Source organism: Xenopus laevis, chromosome 2S (genome assembly GCF_017654675.1).
Source record: "Xenopus laevis strain J_2021 chromosome 2S, Xenopus_laevis_v10.1, whole genome shotgun sequence".
NCBI lineage: Eukaryota > Metazoa > Chordata > Amphibia > Anura > Pipidae > Xenopus > Xenopus laevis.
The window spans coordinates 92,387,320-92,407,920 of record NC_054374.1 but is presented as its reverse complement, the minus strand read 5'-3'; the positions used below and the strand labels follow the sequence as shown (position 1 = coordinate 92,407,920).

The following is a 20,601-nucleotide window of genomic DNA, read 5'->3' as shown; positions in this document are numbered from 1 at the left end:
TTAAAAGTCTACTTAAATATGAACCACCCCTTTAAATACAGCACAAGTATGTTTTGTAGGACCTTTAACCATTTAATAATAAAGCACTAGTTATTTACTGTAGGAGCTGTGTGCAATCAATTTAATTTATAGTTTTACAGATTACTGATATCATGCCAGGTCACCTAGAACGACTACATTTTAGAACATAAAAGCAACTAAGAATGGGATATTGTCTTATCAGTCATGTTTCTAATAGCTAACTAAAGCAGGCACAAAAATGAAATATATATTTATAAAAATATATGGACCAGAGAGCTCCTTACCTGAGTGGAAACAACATGAGCTCCGTACTGTTGCATGACTTCACTCCGAAGAACAGTCTGCAGTTGCTTCCCATCCAACAAGGGCAGAGACGCACCCAGTAGCCTAAAACACATGTACCTAAGGGACAACAAAATGTGTTACAAACTAAAGAATAACAATTACAAGCACACGTTTTTCAACACAAAAGCAGGGCACTAGTGTTTAGTGTTTTACATCATGCTACCAGTTTTACTAAAAACAGATAATTCTACAAAAATATAGAGTTCCTGCACAGCAGAGCTTACAGTCAAACCAGGATTCCAGGATCTACAGATTAGTATTAAAGAGATACTGACAGCAGAAAATAATCTTTTTTTATATCTATCATAACATTGTCTTTGAATGTGATTTAAAATGTTGCCATGAAAGTATTTTCCTGATGCTTTTACATTACCTTTCCTAACCATGTTCCTCTATGACAGGGCTGCTATATTTGTGCAGCAGTAGAAATAAATTCTAACAGGTTAAGAAGGGACAGTCAGGTTGGCAAAACAGTCAGTAACTATCATTGAAAAATTATCAACATGACCTATGGGTAACTTTTAGGGGAAGATTTATTAATGGTTGAATTGAAAATTCCAATTCTAATTTTTGATCCTTTTTTTTACGTTCAAAACTGTCAAATTCAACTAGGCAATTATCCAAACTCGATTCGAGTTTTTAAAAAATATTCTATTTAGATTTTTGAGATTTATCATACCTTGGCCTTTTAAGAATTTGAATTTGAATTCGAATATTCGCCACCTAAAACCTGCTGAATTCCTGTAAAAGTCAATGGGAGAGGTGCAGTGACTAATTTGGAGTTCTTTGTAGCCTTCCTGATATTTAAATTCATTTGAAGAAAAACTCACATGAATTAAAAATTCCTCTTAGGGGCATATTTATCAAGGGTCGAATTTCGAATTGAAAAAACGTTGAAATTCGAATTCAAAAAGACCAACCGAAATTACGTCGAAGTTTTTTTTGGGTCGAATAGGTCAGTTTACGATCGAATAGTTCCATATTCGGCCGAATTTGAATTGTACAAATTGAGGAATAGTGCATTCGAACGAATTCGATTCAAAGTTTTTCCCAAAAAAAAATTAATTTTTCAAAGTTCACCAACTGACTCCAAACATTTGGTTCTAAGAGATTCCCCATAGGCTAAAACGGCAATTCAGCAGGTTTTAGATGGTGAATGGTCAAAGTCGAATTTTTAATTTCAATATTTGAATTTTCAAATTTTTTTCAACTTCGAATCAAGTATACAAAAAATAGCTCAAAATTCGAATTTATTTCATTCGAAAATTCACCTCGACCTTTGATAAATCTGGCCCTTAATGTAGATTAATATTTTGAAAAGAACATTTTTTGTGTTAGTATCACTTTAAGTATTATGGAACATACGTTTGGAGACACACGAAACGTGTTGGTTGTTATGATGTGAAATAAAGACTTTTTTGATCTTACGCTGCGTCTGAGAAGTTCGTGCCTATGGTGGAGTCGAGTGAAGTATTTCCCCCTAAGCTACGAATTCGGGGCGCAGCACCCGGGTCTCAGACGACAAGCGGTGAGTGCTTCTGATCTTTAAAAATTGTATCCGATTGAGCGACGGGTTCGGGGTAGTGACATCAGAACCACAGCGCCGCCTTGGTGAGCGCTTTAAAAATAGCTAAAACCATAAAAATATGTTGTAGCAACCTAGCCGCTAATTAATCAATTGAATGAGCTTGCAGCACCTGTAGAATGTTGGTATGAGTATTTATGGGATATTAGGGTGTTACTAAAAATATCATAGTTCAGAATTCCAGTAGTGCAGTTCCAGCAAATATGTGTAAGCTTGTTACTTGTATCCCACAATGGCTGCTCTGTGGTTAAATGGCAAGTTGTTTTTATAAACCTTAGTAGTGTTTCTGAAGTGAGCACACAATTTTTAGCTGTATAGGGCAATAGTACATTTACATTACTTTAAAATAAGTTTTTTTTTGGTGTTACTGGTCCTTATTACAACTGCACTGAAGAACTACAGAGTGGAAATCAAAAGTGACCTTCAAATACAATGTTCTGTGCAGGGGCGTAACTATAGAGGAAGCAGACCCTGCGACTGCAGGGGGGCCCAGGAGGTATGGGGGCCCCATGAGGCCCTAATTCATATACAATTTCAATAAATATTGGTAAAACAAGTCAACTTCTAGATATATTGGGGGCCTGAAAAATAATTTGCTGTGGGGCCCAGTAATATCTAGTTATGCCACTGGTTCTGTGCTGTTTTCGTACAACAAATGTCAAAGAAGGGGTAGATGTATGTGATTGCAAACCTACATGCAAGGTCCGGATGGATCCTTCAGCAAACCATTTTCAACAGCTTCTCTCCAAAATAAGTCAAACGTCTCTTTCTGCAGTGATATCTGCATGACATCCAAAGCTACACCTGGCAGACAGCGATCTTTCTTCACAGACTTGGCAGCAGTTTTTAACAGCTCCACCAATCTAAAGGCATAGGACAGTTTCCATGAAATAATAATGCTCATCTCATGATTTTCAACTAAGGATCCAGACAAAAAAAAAAGCCTTAAATATGAATTATCATTCTTCTCACTAAACCTTCATATTATCCAAATCATGGAGGAGTTAAATATACTTATGCTTAACTTTCATTAAATATCACAATTTCTAATCTTTTAAGCAGAGGAACATTGTGCATAGTGCATTGATATATCACCACTAAAACATTTGGCAAATTTAAAAATAGAGAGTATACTTAAGAGAGCAGTTATAAATGAATGTACACTTACAATTCAATTTACGTTTGGTTGTCCAAATATCCTTAATGATGTATAGAAGAATTTTGTTTTTGGATTAAGGTCTAGTTTTGCAACAACGTGATAGTCCAACAGTAAAAAGCCTTGATATTATGCTATTACTTATCTTTTAATTCATCTTGTAGTCTATGTTTAAAGCAAATGACTTGTTGTTGTCGGAACTAACTAGATATCTGCAGAACAAAACTAAGCAGTGCAAAACCCACAAAGTTATCAAAATAAGTTGCATTAGGATATCCTTGTCTTAATCATGTTGTTAGTTATTGTTATGGTGAACATCACTTTAAAACAATGTTGCCAACTTGTGGGGCAGACCTCCCAGGAGGCTAAAAACATTGGGTGGGAACTGACCTCAATGTCAATAAGATCTACAACTCAGGGAGGTGAGGTGTAGAAAATTTGGTCATACTACAGCCCACTATCTCTTTAACACATGGAATATAATATAAAACTACACAGCTTGCACACTTCACAGTTTGTGCAAATAAATATTGTGCAAAACTACAAAACTCAGGAAGCCATCAGGGGGGGACAGGGGGGGAGAGTTGTAGGGGGCCCGAGGGTAAGGGGGGGACCGAAGTAAGTACAGCATGATACTTTGTAAGAGGACTTTTGGATCCTGCAATAAAATATTGTGTATTAAAAGCAAAATAATACCAGGCCAGGGCTTTGCTGTGAAGCTTTTTTCATATTAATTCTAGCGTTTTGACTGTTAAATTATTGAGTGACGTGCTTTTGCTTGCCTCTTCCACTCACTGAAAAGAAATTAAAAGGTCAGCAGTATAAAATCATCATCATTTAGTTATATGACAGCAAGTTACACAACGCTTTGGGACAGATTTATCAAGGGTCGAATTTCGAAGTATAAAATACTTCGAAATTCGACCATCGAATTGGCAATCAAACGATCGAAGTAAAATCGCTCGATTGTACGATTAAATCGATTTCATCGATCGATCAAAGGATTTTCCTTCGACCTCTAAAGACTTAGGCTAACATAGCACTTCGGCAGGTTTAATTTGGCGAAGTATTGAAGTCGAAGTTTTTTTAAAGAGACGGTACTTCGATTATCGAATGGTCGAAAATTCGAACGATTTTTACTTCGAATCAAAGTCGAAGTAAATTCGAAGTCGTAGTATCCTATTCGATGGTTGAAGTATCCAAAAAATTACTTAGAATTTTGAATTTTTTTACTTTGCAAATTCCCTCAAATTCACTTCGACCCTTGATAATTCTGCCCCTTTATTTTAATTTATGAAAACTGGTCTTTAAGAAAAATGATTAGAAAAATATGAGGACCCTGCTCACAAGAGCTTACAATCTAAAGGGTTAGAGTATTGTTGTTTCATTAGGAGTAATCAGGTCTGAAACAGCAGAGGTTTTTAGGCTGGCACTGCAGCTAGGATAATGGATATACATATTTCATAAATCTAAAGTTTTTCTTGTACTTAGATGATTTAAAAGACTTGTGAAGAGGTCACAATAAACATGGATATTTATTATGTTGCTTTATGACCAAAAGACAGTTGCTCCTCAGTGGGCCTAAAGACCACTTAGAGTTAGCTTTGGGGTAAATGTCTATTTACAGTACAATTCCAACTGAATGTAATTTTAGGAGATATATGATTTGAATGCCTATAAGCTGCGAAAGATATTCTTGAAAATAAGGCTAAGTGATAACAATGTTTTCATATATCTGTAAGCATATGATGGGCTAAGGGGAGTACCTGGCCAAATGCTGTACTAGAAGAGGTAACTTGCACACTCTGTAACATTTCTTATAAAGTGCTTTTGCTTAACACACCTAAACAGCATCTTGAAGTCCAAGATCATTACACCATAAAAATGATGATGGGTACTGGGTACTATTGATGGATAGGCCAGACAGAGATCTATAAGATTTGTTAGCTGAATGCACACAAAAAAAGCCCTACATCATGCACATCTAAATGGCCCACCAAGAGGAATGGACCTCCATTCTTTTTTTTTGTACTGCACCTCAAAGGTGAACCTCTTACCTTGGCAAGACGACCAGACTGAAAAAGTGCAAGGAGGCCAAAAAAGTTCCCAAAGGCTGCATTTCTGAGCACTTTCTGGAAGGAAAAGTTAGGAAATAAACATCAGATGGTACTGAGCAAATATTGCAACCAATTTTGTACTTAAGATGTGCAATCATGTACACACACAGCCTAGCAACTAGATAGCTGCTATAATGTGAATTAACAAAATAATCCAAAATTTACAATCCATAGTTTGTGGAAGGTAGTAGATAGAGAAGCAATACAAAATTACTCGGTGGTGGTAAAATAGAAAGAAAGGAGGATGAGGAAAAGAGAGCTGTCATGAGTGAAAAAGAGTAAGAGAAAACAGAAGAGGAACTATAGGGTTAGATACATTAGAATAAAGATGCAAGAAGTACCAAAGATATATAGGAATATATAGATCTACATGAAGAGAGAAAACTCTTGTACCCAGAGTTGCATAACAGAAACAAACAAAAGGGTGTTATTTTCACTTCTATTTTCTATCTTGTTTGAACTATTAACTAATATTAATGTCATAAAACTGGAAAGATTTATCTGCCAGTTGTGTCAATAGCAAGTATATTTATATATATAAGTGCAATACAACATGTACTAGTGATGAAAGCAAACTCGAAGACCTTTAGCACACAGGGATTTTTGACTATAATGGTGGTGTAGGGACAGATTTCTTAGAATCATAATAAAAATGACTATATATCTGATGATTTGGCCCTTTATTGGGCCACTTATGGTGCCAACCAACAACCGTCATTACGAATATCTGGTAAGATATAGAAAACTCCAATTTTGCAAAGACTGCATCAACGAAACAATGCAGTCCTCGCCAGACAGATCTACATAGGTCTCTGTTATAGTTTGAGTGCAAACAATCAAAAAAGCCGAATATGGCCCACCAAGTAGACGTGAAGATCAGGCAAAGACCTGCTGCTGATGTGGCAATGTTACCAAAAGCACAGATTGTTTCATGTTCCATCACCTAAAGCCTGTATTTGCAGTGAGTTAATTCAATTACATTTTCATTTCAAATCAATTTTTGTCCTCACATTTAATTTTTAAGCCACTGCACACTTAACACTTGATCATAAACTGCTGGAAATTCATTTACAGTAACAGTTATTTCCTTTATTCCATTTGTGCCCATCACAACATCCAGGATTCAATGTTACCTCTAATCTAATGTGTGAGTTTGCACGTACACTCACAAGTTTTGAGGGCAGTGCACGCAACAAATTGTGGCTTCAACAAATAATTTTGTGTGAAAACTCAAGAATGCTGTATTAATTCTCACCTAAGCACACAGTTTTTAAAAACTGTGCGCACAATTTTAAAATGTTGGCACAAAAGCATTTGTTTTGCACACACAGCAGACAAGGAATCAGAGGGAACATTGGCAGGATTACATACAGTTTTAAAGCATTGTTACCACTACAATTCATTATGAACATAAACCATTACTGTCATTGATTTAGTTTATGTAAGCTGCCACAGTACCATATGAATTGCTTATTGATTCAGCCCATGCAGCTAGCGCTGTTGTTCAATAAATGAACTGGTAGCAGAACACATATACAAGTGATCAGAAGAACATATATTTCTAAAAAAACATGCGAATCACCAACTCTACTTCATCTGGTACTTACCTTCTCGCTGGACTTCAGATACTTGATGAGGTTTTCGGTAGCTGACAGTCGCAAATTCTGCTCCGGCTTAGCGATATCCCAAAAGAAATCCAGAAACTGCCGGTTTTATTGAATTATGCCCCCGGCAGTGGCAGCAGCGGTCTAAGGCTGTTTGTGAACCAACTTGAACACTAGATTCCCCGGCCGGTATCCATGGGCAAGCTGCTCTCCACTGCCATGATGTCCCTACAGCACACGGGGTGGCAAAACCTCTTCCTGTGTTACTGAGCATGCGCAAACGTATTTTCTCCCCACTAGCACAACATTAACTGGGATCGGACTGAAGTCTGTGTCTTCACGACATTCATAGTACAACTATGGGGACATTACAACATAGGGACATCATAGGGACAACTTAAGTCAGAGATTCTGGGACTTCAATTCCCTCTGCTTTACAAAAAGCAGGGAGAATCCATCACTTTACTAATACAACTAATTTATAAACAGTGGGCAAATTTGCACCTGGGCAGTAACCCATAGCAACCAATCAGTGATTCGCTTTTTTTCTATCAGCTGCAGGTTGAACACTGAAAGCAATCATGTGATTGGTTGACATGAGTTACTGTCCAGGAGCAAATTTGCCCAGTGTTTATAAATGTTTATAAACGTCCCGTTTTCTGGGACATTCCCGATTTTGACAGCTCAGCCTGCAGTCCCTCTTTCTTACTGAAAAGCCCCTAGTTTCTCTTCTCCTGCACTGATACCAGAAAAAAAAAATTCTGAAACTTAATTAAAATAAGAAGCTTTTTGGCACTTTGATATATTTGTAACAATTTAAAATATGTAAAGATACAATTGTAACTAATAAGATAAACAAGTCTCTTGGGAGAACTGAGGCTCGCAGCTGGGCAATTTCAGCTTCATTAGCAAAACTGTTATAACATAAAACATGGCCCTTAAACTCCCAGAAATGTGTTTAAACTTTCATAACCTGCCAAATTTTGTAAAATGGACATGGTACCAGCCAACGCAAATTCCACTATTTAAATACCTACAATTACGACATACCTTCTACTCCCAATTTAACAGTCTTACCCCCCAGCAATCCTGCCTAGTCATAGAAGAAATTCTTCATGATCCCAATCCAGCAAAGATGGTGTCCCGGCTCTACCAGCAATTCCTTTTATCCAGCCCCAAACCTTTTCGATCAGCACAAGACTGGTGGAATTCCAAAATTGTAGGCCTTGAGCAAGATAACTGGGATGAAGCAACAGAACACATATACACTGGCCTGATATCGTTGAAAGACAAACTAATACAATATAAAATTATGCATCATATTTACATAACTCCCACACGACTCAAACTGATGGGCCAGATCCCCTGCGACTCCTGTCCCAGGTGTCACCAACAAGCTGCGGATTTCTTCCATCTAATCTGGGAATGCCACTACATATTGAGCTTTTGGACACAAGTCGTAAACTATCTATCAGATAATCTTGACTTCCCGAGAATAATTTCACCTATAGTTTGCCTTTTGAGGGTCCTAGAAGAGATAATCCCAGCTAAATATACTCGAATCTCTTTTCGTATCCTACTCTTTTATGCAAAAAAAACTGTAGCCCTACACTGGATGGGTAAGCTCTCACCCTCTCTCAATGCTTGGATACAACTGGTTAACAAAGCAGTACCCCTATATAAGCTCAATGCGAAAAACGGGTAGTGAAGGCTAAACGGAGCTCACCCTTTCGTGTAGCGTGTTGGCCGCAGCTCTCGCGATACTCCGGCAACTCCAAGCCGGCATCTGTAAGGCAATCTCTGTGTATCGATGTTCAGCGCTGGCCCATCCTCCACATCAAGATTCGCTACACATATTCTTTGAGAAAACGGCTTTATTCAGGTTCCATAAGTGATAGCAGGCAGTGGGTAAGTGGTACACTAAGTTTGTACCACTTACCCACTGCCTGCTATCACTTATGGAACCTGAATAAAGCCGTTTTCTCAAAGAATATGTGTAGAGAATCTTGATGTGGAGGATGCAGGGGCGCGCCGCCAATGAGGCGAGCTGAGACGCTCGCCTCAGGCGGCAACGCCGAAGCGGTTTCCAGGGGCGGCAAAAAGCCGCTCCTGCACCTTTAAGAGACGAATTTCCGGTTTTTAAACCGGAAATTCGGCTTTACTAATGCGAGAGAGCGCAATTGCGCTCTCTGCATTAGTGTTCCTGCCTCCCCTCCCGACAAGTAAGTCGGCGAGGGGGGGTGGCATTGCAGGAGCCGCCTCAGGCGGCGCTTAGGTCCGAATCGGCGCTGGGAGGATGGGCCAGCGCTGAACAGCGATACACAGAGATTCCCTATATAAGCTCACCTACGAAGTTAGGGGAACAACAAAATTTGATAAAATTTGGGGCTTGTGGAATGACATTGACCCGACCCCTCTATAGCACGTCTTAACTGAATCCATCTCCTATTATGAAATCCTTCATGGTTTGTTCTCCTACCTATCCTCGAGGGTCCCAACCTAGCCTTCAGATGTAAAGTTCACCTGAGTTTGATAGGTAGCGTGTTGGCCGCAGCTCTCGCGATACTCCGGCAACTCCAAGCCGGCATCTGTAAGGCAATCTCTGTGTATCGATGTTCAGCGCTGGCCCATCCTCCACATCAAGATTCGCTACACATATTCTTTGAGAAAACGGCTTTATTCAGGTTCCATAAGTGATAGCAGGCAGTGGGTAAGTGGTACACTAAGTTTGTACCACTTACCCACTGCCTGCTATCACTTATGGAACCTGAATAAAGCCGTTTTCTCAAAGAATATGTGTAGAGAATCTTGATGTGGAGGATGCAGGGGCGCGCCGCCAATGAGGCGAGCTGAGACGCTCGCCTCAGGCGGCAACGCCGAAGCGGTTTCCAGGGGCGGCAAAAAGCCGCTCCTGCACCTTTAAGAGCCGAATTTCCGGTTTTTAAACCGGAAATTCAGCTTTACTAATGCGAGAGAGCGCAATTGCGCTCTCCGCATTAGTGTTCCTGCCTCCCCTCCCGACAAGTAAGTCGGCAAGGGGGGGCGGCATTGCAGGAGCCGCCTCAGGCGGCGCTTAGGTCCGAATCGGCGCTGGGAGGATGGGCCAGCGCTGAACAGCGATACACAGAGATTCCCTATATAAGCTCACCTACGAAGTTAGGGGAACAACAAAATTTGATAAAATTTGGGGCTTGTGGAATGACATTGACCCGACCCCTCTATAGCACGTCTTAACTGAATCCATCTCCTATTATGAAATCCTTCATGGTTTGTTCTCCTACCTATCCTCGAGGGTCCCAACCTAGCCTTCAGACTTCACCTGAGTTTGATAGTGTCCATCTCAACTTCTCAATAACTGTATTGTGTAATGCTTGGTGATAGCCTGTGCCATATTTTCTTCCTGCCTAACTTCTACAGTTTAGTCTGCGAGTGTACTTATTTGTTGTATGTATGATTGATGTGTGTGTTTAAAATAAGAAATAAAACTTACCTTTAAAAAAAAAATGGACATGGTAATTAGGGGTATGACCATAAAATGGGCATAGTCAGCTACCTGCAGGTGATATTCTTGTCCTTTACATTTTTCAAATGTTAGGAGATATGTGAGTGTACTCTCCCTCAGTATAGTGTCCTAGTTGTGCCTATTAGCAAGGTGTCCCAAGTGGCTAGATGCTTCCCACCATAAAGGAGAACTATCACAAAATAAAATGTAATATAAGCATTATGATACTGAAATAACTCTCTAAATACAATCGATTAAAGATTCTGTACTGTTTCTGAAATTAACAAGTTAGTTGTCACTATCATTCAAACAGCATCTGTCTCTCTCCATTCTTTTGATTGAAAAGATACAATATATCATTTGGGAGGGTCCATTTAATAGCAGATGTATTTAAGTTCACTCAAATTTCTGATTTCAAAACAAACATAGTCTAACAAAATAACTGATTTTGGTGACTTAGGTTTAGGAAAAAAAGAGTCCTCCAAAGGCTGTATTGGGCCTAATTTGCTGCATAGAGAAGGATAGAGAAGAGTAACGAGATTATTTAAGAAACAGCTAAAAATCTTTCATTGATTATGTTTAGAAGGTTTATTATTATAGTATCATGTAGCTTATATTACATTTTCATTTTTGCTGGAGTTCCTCTCTAAGTTAGGTTCTATAGATGACTGCATGTTGTAACTTTTCAATCACATACCATAAATGGTTGCATACTGTGCCCCTTAAGTAAGGTACACTAAATGATTGCGCCGTCTGTGCACTTTCAGGAATGTACCTTAGGTTGCTTGCTACGTCTTATGTGCAAGTTGCCAGTATGTTGTGACCCCTAGGAAGGTCTCTCTGTGTAGCCGCATATTGTGTCCCCCTTGTTAGCTACATACTGTTCACCCTACAAAAGGTACAATTATGTTGTGCCACAGATCAGAATAATCTAGATGACTACATGTGGTCCCCCCAAACAAGGTACCCTAGGTGTCTCCTTGCTGTGCTAACCACTTTATCCTTGACCTGCAGTGGATTTAGTACAACTGTAACCACAATATGTTAACTTTTAATTTCTATTTGCACTTACTGAACTCAGAATTAGAGGATAATGTGGCACTTGTACAGTCCTACTGTCAGAGAAGGGACAATAACAATCCTTGCTGTAATATATGCTCTGTATGCTGGTAGGTATTGCATTCCAGGAATATTAAAAATTACTTTATGTGATTTGCATTTGAGGCTACCACACTGCAATATGTACTGGCATGACTGCATTGTACAACATGGAAAATAAAGTGTAATAAATATACAGTACAAATGAAAAATAGTGCCTTTGGTTTATTTTTTATATTGTTACTGATGCTGTTCTTTTCATTTAGTCTGCTATGAAATCTGGTAATCTGTAATCCCAGAAATAGTGATTGGGGCTAGGGTTAGTTTTTACATCATTTCAACATTTGATATTGTGATATATATATATCTATATAGATATATATATATTTATATATATACCTCCACCGAAGATTTGATGCGTGCACCCAGGCAATGTATACGGATTTATCTCGAGTGCTGTGATTTTGGGGAAGTATATATATATATATATATATATATATATATATATATATATATATATATATATATATATATATATATATATATATATATATATACACATCTAAGTCTGCAAATACACCTGTACATGACGGATATTTTTAGCAGGGATGTTTAAGCTGTCAAGTACAATTGATAGGTCAGAGCTAATGATGTATACTACATTTGAATATTGTAGCTGTAAGGGTTTCAATCAGTGGACATGGCTACTAGGGCTGGGCCTGAAGGGGGGCCCGGCTGTGCTGCAGTTTTAGAATTAGCCAGGCCCCCTTCAGTGAAGTGCCATGGAACTGCCGAAGTCCCGAAAAGAGCAGAATGCCCGACACGCCAAAGACCCGAAGCTGCGAAAAGATCCAAAGCCATGAAAAGACCCAAAGTTGAACTCCTGAAGCCGCGAAAAAAGACCTGAAGCCATGAAAGGAGCCAAAGCTGAAGACCCGAAGCCGCGAAAAGACCAGAATCCATGAAAGTACCGAAGCAGCGAAAAGACCCTAACCCACCAAAGGAGCCAAAGCTGAAGACCTGAAGCTGCAAAAAGAACCGAAGCAGCAAAAAGACCCTAACCCACCAAAGGAGCCAAAGCTGAAGACCTGAAGCCACAAAAAGAACCGAAGCAGCGAAAAGACCCTAACCCACCAAAGGAGCCAAAGCCGAAGACCTGAATCCGCAAAAAGAACCAAATCCACAAAAGGAGCCGAAGCTGTTATTTTTTTTTTAACTTGTCAAGGGGCCCTGGTCACGAATGTTTTTTTAAAAACTTTTATGGGGGGCCCTGGCACCAATGTTTCTTTTATAACTTATAGGGGGGCCCTGACCACAAATGATTTTTATTTTAACTTGTAGGGGGCCCTGACCACCAAAGTTCTTTTGAAGACTTTTATGGGAGACCCTGGCTGCCAATGTTTTTTTAAAAACTTTTATGGGGCCCCTGACGCCAATGTTTTTTTTTTAATTCATAGGGTAGCCCTAACCACCACTGATGTCTGTACGTACTTTTTAATGTGGTGTGGGTCTTGAGGACCGAGCTGGGGTGGGCGGGGACCAGGGGGCCCAGAAAATTTTGCTGTATGGGGCCCCATGTTTTCTAATGGCGGCCCTGCCCCAGCCTCACAGTGTACAATATAATTTTATTGAGTATTAATTAGTGATTGTTAGGCCATAATTGTTGCCAGGCTGTGGAGTCAGTACATAAATCCCTCGACTCATCAGTTTGTGATAACTCCGACTCCTCAGTTTATGGTAACTCCTTTAAAAGGAACAGTAACAGGCTTACATGATATAGACCGCGCACAATCTGAATTCATTTGGGGTAATAAAACGCCCACGCTATCCAGAGTCACTCTCAATGCCCCACAGCTGGGACTTAATTCTCCAAATTTTGAGCTATACTACCTTGCCTCCCAGGCCTCACATGCAGCCAGCTGGAAAGTGCTTGACGCAGAAAACCCGGCTTCCGTAATAGAAGCCTTATATTTTACTTCAGTGGAAAGCCTACACAATGCTTTATATAGAACTCAGAAAGATGTTGGCCCCTTATTACCTGCTACGGATGCTACTAAAAGAGCCTGGGACGCAATGGTACAGATCACTACGGCCGATATTACTTTATCTCCGGACTCGCCTTTATGGGGTAACGGTAACTATCTGCATTTTGCTACATTCTTAGAAGTGGGAACTTGGACTAAGTTAGGCTTAAAACGACTGTCCCAAGTGTTCTTTGAGGGGAGTCTTCCTACGCTAGCTACTCTTCGCCAGCTCCTTTCTCTGCCTGACCTGTCCGAATTTAGATTCAACCAGATCGCCCACCTTTTTGCAGTGCAATTCCCAACTTCCCCTGTGCAAATACAACGCACGATGGTGGAGGAGTTGATAGCTCAGCCCACTAAAGCAAAACTCCTTTCGCATACGTATAAGCACTTGATCTCTAATAGATATGACCCCAGGCCCAGAGTGAAATATAAGTGGGAAAGTAGTGGAGTCAGTGTGGATCCAGATGATTGGGAAGAAATTTTAGACAACCTTTACACTCCGTTAGTAAGTGTTAGAGACAAACTTATCCAATTTAGGATCATACACCAAACATACCTCACCCCACAGAAACTATTTGTAATGGGTAGAGTAGTTTGACACGCCTGTCCTAGATGTGGTGCTTCTGTCGCCAACTTTATGCATTTAATGTGGGACTGCCCAGTGATACTCCAAGTAAATAATATATACAGTACAATACAATACAATATACAATATAATGTACTGTTGCTCTGCACTGGTAAAACTGGTGTGTATGCATCATAAAAGCTAATATAGTTTATAATCACAAGCTGCTGTATAGCCACGGTGCACTCATTCAAGCTACAAAAAAGGAGAAAATTCACAGGTTACATAATAGATAACAGTTAAAATACCATTGTATTGGATAGGGTTTATCTGTAATGTCCTGTGCCTTTTCTTCTTTTTTCCAGATTGAATGGCTGCCCCATGGTTACACAGCATCTTTTTTAAACAAACCATAGTAGTCTTTCTGAAGCAAACACGCAGCTTTTACCAGTGCATGCTAACAGTGTATATGTTAATTACTTTGATTGCTTTCATTTTTGGTGTTAGTGTTCCTTTCATATACTAATGGTTTTTCCATGTTGATCTACAATTCTCAGTGTTCTTTCCATGTGAATTACCGGTAGTTGGCATTTTTTGTAGAGTGCAATGTATGGCCCTACTAGAGGCAACTCGCTCACCATAACATGAGTCACTGCAACCAGATCTTTCAGAAACAGGGTCTCTCCCTCCACTTTAGCAGCCAACAGCAAAGCAGCGCTGGCAAGATTATTACTGTTGTAGTTGAAAAAATAGCAATACATATAAAAGAGCTGCATATAAATAGCTACAATGTCTTTGGCCTGGTTGGAAATTTTCAATATATCTCCCATAGCTTGAATGGTAAAGGCAGTTTGTTGCTGGTGCATATGCTCTGTTTCACTCTCTATTCCATGTTGCCTTGATGGAGTATTTAGCAAATTCTCCTGGGTAAATAACCAGCTATGGGTTCAACAGTGTCTGGACATGCTCCAATGCAAGCCCAGTCTCAGTATCGAGTGATCGTAAGATGTTTCCAATTGCAAAATTTCAAATCTGTTATCCAGCAGTTGCTCCGAAGAGACAAAGACTCACCACTTTGTCACTGGTAAGATCTGAGATCAGCCTAGCAGGTGATTTCAAAATTGATAACAGTGATTGACTCAATGACACAATACAGTGCCCTGATTGGTCAGTTATTTTTTACAGATAAAGAATACTTTGTTGAAAATAATAAAGCAAATGATCTACAAAAGTTGTTTTATTAAATAAAATGGTTTTGCTGATAGAAACATAGAGGGAGCAATGTATACGGACTTTGTAGACTAATGTAGTCAGCCTACAACTGGCCACACATGGTTTAATAATAGCTGCTGACTTGAGACCTCCAGACCAAGTCAGAAGCTTACTGGCCCATGTATGAGGGCAAACCAACAGTCTGCCCAGCTGACATCTGCCTCATAATTCTTCATACACCAATCCTCATGGACCAGGACCACATCAATCGCCCAACAGATTTCCATAGTTCCTGTATCTGTGGATCTATATTTCCACAACACACACTTTTATCATCAGCTATTTGACCTTCCAGACTGTTTTTGGAGCATGTGAGGAAACCAGAGCAGCTAGTAAAATCCACAAAGACTGCATTTAGGTTTGACCCCAGCATTGCAAGCAGTAGTGGTTCTGTTTGAGCCACTACCGACAATAACTAAAGAAATATTTATTTTAGAAGAATAAAAAAACATATTATGGAGATTTTGAGCATTGTTTGTTAATAAAGGAAATTCACTATCCAGCTATCAAAATGAGATGAGCCACACTGTAAGGAGGTTCCCCAGTGAAAATAAGCAAGTCAGAAAAAAGCGGTGTCTCATTTTTCAGACAAGTCTATTTAATGCTTACATCGCCAATTGCATGAGCAAAGAACAAAGTACTGGATATACACAAAGTTGGCAGAATTCTCAGTAGAGGTCCCAAGTTGCATTTGCTAAAGCTAAAACTGTATCCCTAAAGCAGGGTGCAGTTGATATTAAATAAGTATCAAAAAAGAAATGGTTCAAAGGGAGCACACCCTTAGGAGGATTGCAATCCTACAGGGACTTCCCAACAGAGTCACCACATTGTAAAGGACATACAAAAAGAAGAAGATTGCACTCTCAAAGGAAAAATTTATTTATGTAACACAAAATATTACAGAAAATAAATAAGAAAATCAAGCATTGGCCCTACGCATTTTGATCAGTTATGGTCTTCATCAGGTGATTTTCTTATTTATTTTCTGTAATCTTTTGTGGTAGAAATTAAATAAGTATTCTGACATGGATATGTAAAATGGAATTAGGCAAGAAAAACTGTAGTATGGATAAGCTAAAGATCCACTGTTATCCTTAAGCTGGCCATAAACGCAAAGATCCGATCGTGCGAATCTTCGTACGATCGGACTTCCCCATCTCCCGACCTGCCACTAACCATTCCAATCAAATAAAGTACAAAAGAACAGACCAGCCGATGTTCTGCCCCTGACAGCAATTGTACGAAAGTTGTGTCCGACCAAAGCTGGTGACAGTCTCCCTCTGAAAATCGTACGATCGGCAATACATGCAGAGATATCATCGGCAGCCGACAGAAATCTTTTTCTGGTCCGATCGACCAAACGACCAATCTCCGCCGGACGAAAAATGTCGGGACTCTCCACACACGGTCCGAAAATTGTACAAATACTCGATTCGTGCGATCAGATCTTTGCATCTATGGCCAGCTTTAGTTAGCACTGGGGCACCTTATGAAGAGAATGGGCATTCAGTAAGAATGTGCCATCAGGCCCTGGAAGCAGGCATTTTCTACTCTGTGAACTGCCTTATGAACTACAATCACACATATTTTGGTAGACTGTCAGATTCAAAATCATGTCAGCTGACTGTAGGCATAAATGATATTGCCTTAAAGGGAACAGAGTCCCTAGAGTCCTGCACAATACCCCCCTACCCAGACACACTGCCCAACCTGGCCTGCAATGATTTAACTTACTTTCTGATCTGGTAAACTGGAAATGATGACACTTCCCCTAATGGCCAGAGGATTGGGGACTTTCTGCCCAAAATCTGACTGCTTTGACTGGCCCCACCCATGTTCCAAGGCTTACAGTATATGGTTGATTTGGCCACAGCTTTGGCAGAAAACAAAAGTAGTCAAAGCACTCTGTCCACCTGTAACAACTTTTAATGCTGCTTAATAAGTGCTATGTGTGAAGCACAAAGAGCAGTTACAGACTTTTCTCCCATCTAAAATATTAAAAGCAAGGGGTTTTGAGTAAAGGTTTGTCACTACTCTGTGTGCATCACATGTGGTTCTACTCATTTAGTAACATTAGCATTAGTAACTAGTGACTGCATGTGACAGCCGCATTCAAAGCAGTGGTGCATATTGCTCAAGATTACAGCACTCAGCAGCACAGGAATCCATATACTTAACACATGCCCTGAGCAGGTTTCAGTAACTTGGGCATCAATCAATGACAATGTAGAGCACAGTGACAGCAGAAACAGGCAGAGGAAGCATAGGGTTAAACTTATGGCAAATTCCACTGACCCCCAATGAACTTACATATTAGCACATTAATTAATGGAACTATTTATATGAAGTACTCACTAGAGTAACATAAACTATTTATATTGGTATATTTTTTAAATGAATTATATGAGTATCTCCTACATGAACATTTTGGCAGAGAAATTACTATTTACTGGGCCCCACAGCAACATCATTGAGCCGCTAAATTCTGGGAACACCACATTTTCCATGAACATATATAGCAGTTGGTTATCAGTCCCCCTGGCTCCCCTATAATTCATTGGTCCCCAGCAGTTGCAGAATCTGTTTCCTCTATTTTCCCCCATTTCACATTTTTCAGAGGCCCAGGAAAAAAAATGTGTAAATTGAGGTTTAATTCTATTTGTTTTTCGTAAAATGATTGGTAAGTTTGTATCATCATAACTTTGGATCACAAAAAATACATCCAATAAGCTTAACATGCATTGACCTGCATTCACAAATGCATCCCCTACTGGTTCTCCAAATTTTGGTACCAATGTTCCCTCTAATTCCTTCTCGGCACAAAAAAACTTTTTTGTGCCCAAATTTTAAACTTTTGTGCACAGTTTTTAAAAACTCTATGCTCAGGTCAGAATGAATACAAAAGTTTGTGTCTTCACACAAAATTCTTTGTGCGCATAAGAGCATACCTTAGGTGGAACATAGTTTGCAGGTGCAGACAGCACAACAGAAGAGGAGCAACAGGGTATGAATTTGTTTGGAGTGGCCCTAGACTTAAAGTACAGTTAAAGCTTAACCAAAGAAGTAGGGCAGATATGTTGTACGGTTCTATACCAGCCCAAGGCAAACACAGCCCTTTAGCAGTGAGGATCTGTGCTTCCCTACATGCTCCTGTAGATCCCCTTAATTTTTTCTGCCGATTCAATGCACATGCTCTGTGCTACTGTCACTTACTGAACTGGCACAATATACTGAATATTTATAGTATAAATATCACAACATGAGTAGTAAATAATTCAGATTATTAGTAAATGGGAGTTCTGGAACTAGCACAATTAGCATCAGAATGTAATAATCAGCCCTGTCACATGAACTTTTATATGACAACCCTCATTTTCTGCTTGATGGTTTGTGCCCGCTGCCATGTGAAGGACCAGGAAAGTGGAAAATCATATCATACTTAGTGTGATTTTTTTTTCTGGACTGGAAAATGGTGGGCAAAACTTCCCAGCCCTTGAGGAGAGAATGTTGGTATAGCCAAAAATAGGAGGAGGAGTCAGGGCAGGGATGTTTTTTTCAGAATGTGTTGAGGTAAATTCCTTTCCTTCACGTGACTAAGGGGGTTAACCTATTAGTGCCCACTGCCATGTTTACATGAATTGGTTACCAAACACTAGGCCAACCTCAGAGGGACTAAGATAGGGATCAAAAGGCATAGATTCACCCGAGAGGATGGTAATTCTTTCCTTTTATAAAGCATTGTTTATTCTTTTGATCACTTGAAAATTCAGGAATAGGGCTACTGTTTATGCTTACCCCTTTTGCAAATAAACAGCAGAGTGCTTGAAAGGACCACTAGATACTCATATTTTGAAACATACTTTTGTTAACACAGGGGATAATAATATTGGCATGAACTTGGAGGATACATATAGGGAAACTGCTTTGTGCAGAGTTACAAATTATTTTCTGGTTGGCAACACCACCAGTTACCTCTCTATTCTAATCCTACTTGATCTATTATCCCTTCTTATGTAAAATCTGAAATTGTACTGTACCTGCACATGGAGTGGAATTTGTTGCAGAAAATGTCGAGTATACATCTTTGGACTGAAATCTGCATCCAAGTCAACTCTGGTTGCTAAAACAGGAGAGCACAGATACAGAACATAGGGGTTGTTTTAGGCTCAGGTCGAGAAACAGCCCAGTCTGGCACTATTCTAACAATAAACCCTTGGGGTTTCCACTGCTACAGAGAGTACCTGTTGCAGTTTTATTCTGTTGCCCCAAGTGATTGCCAGGTCACAACAACCTGTTCTGGCTTCATATATTGTGTGTATAAACACACTTACAGACATGTAAGGAGATAGCTACAAGCTGAGACAGTTATATATCACAAAAGCTTATGGGAAAAAAGTAAAAGCAAAATTACTATGCTTTTAAGTGGTGTAAATTTGTATGGCACCCCTCAATGACTAAAATCACTGTCTTTTAAGTGTTAGTACTTGTGCTGTTTTTCAGAAATCCTAATTAGCTTCAATGGCTCTGCAAAAAATAAGTAAATATTTGGTGCACCTCACAACAAGATACATTCATTTTCTAGATGCAAGGACTGACAAGCATCCCTGTTGTTGACAATACATACTAAATAGGGTGAGAAAACATAACTTTAATTATTTTAATCCCAAACAGCCAAACTGAAACAAAAGTAGATACTGTAATTCTGAACAAACAAGACTAACATGTCTTATCAACTTATGTTCTACATCACACCTGGGTGAAAAAAATAATTATTACATATCAGGGGGTATAGCTCAGTGGTAGAGCATTTGACTGCAGATCAAGAGGTCCCTGGTTCAAATCCAGGTGTCCCCTTCATTCTACTATTTTAATTCAACCCAGTAGTGACTATGTTCTCTGGAAAAAAATAGAAAGTCTAAACTATGCTAATTGTGAATTGCCTGATCTAAAAATAATCAACTAAACATTCTCAGACAGGCCCGGACTGGCAATCTGTGGGTTCTGGCAAATGCCAGAAGGGCTGCTGTAAGGCTCCATAGAAAGTTACCATATTGTGGGCTGGAAGGGTCTGTTTGGGCTGGTAGGAGGCTGTTTGGGCTTCTGTGTACTTGGAATTACAGGGCCTATATAGGGGGGCCCTGGTCACCAATAGCTTTTATAACTTTTGTGGGTGGGGAGGGTTTCCTTTTATAACGCTGATGTCTGTGTGGCCTTGAACTGTGATGTGGAGTGTGGGCAGGATCTGGGTGGGGCTTTTGGGGCGGGGTGGCCGGCACCCCAGGGGGACCCCAAAACTGTTGTTGTACTGC

General features: G+C 39.6%; 1 non-coding gene and 1 pseudogene across 1 annotated transcript; one reads left to right on the top strand and one right to left on the bottom strand.

Annotated features, from left to right (window-relative positions):
• The window catches only part of LOC108708939, a 42,371-nt pseudogene extending 35,127 nt beyond the window's left edge, over positions 1-7,244 (bottom strand).
• Positions 7,245-20,074: 12,830 nt separating this feature from the next.
• trnac-gca lies at positions 20,075-20,146 on the top strand. Its single transcript has one exon. It is a non-coding gene; the product is annotated as a tRNA-Cys (tRNA).
• Positions 20,147-20,601: the final 455 nt, after the last annotated feature.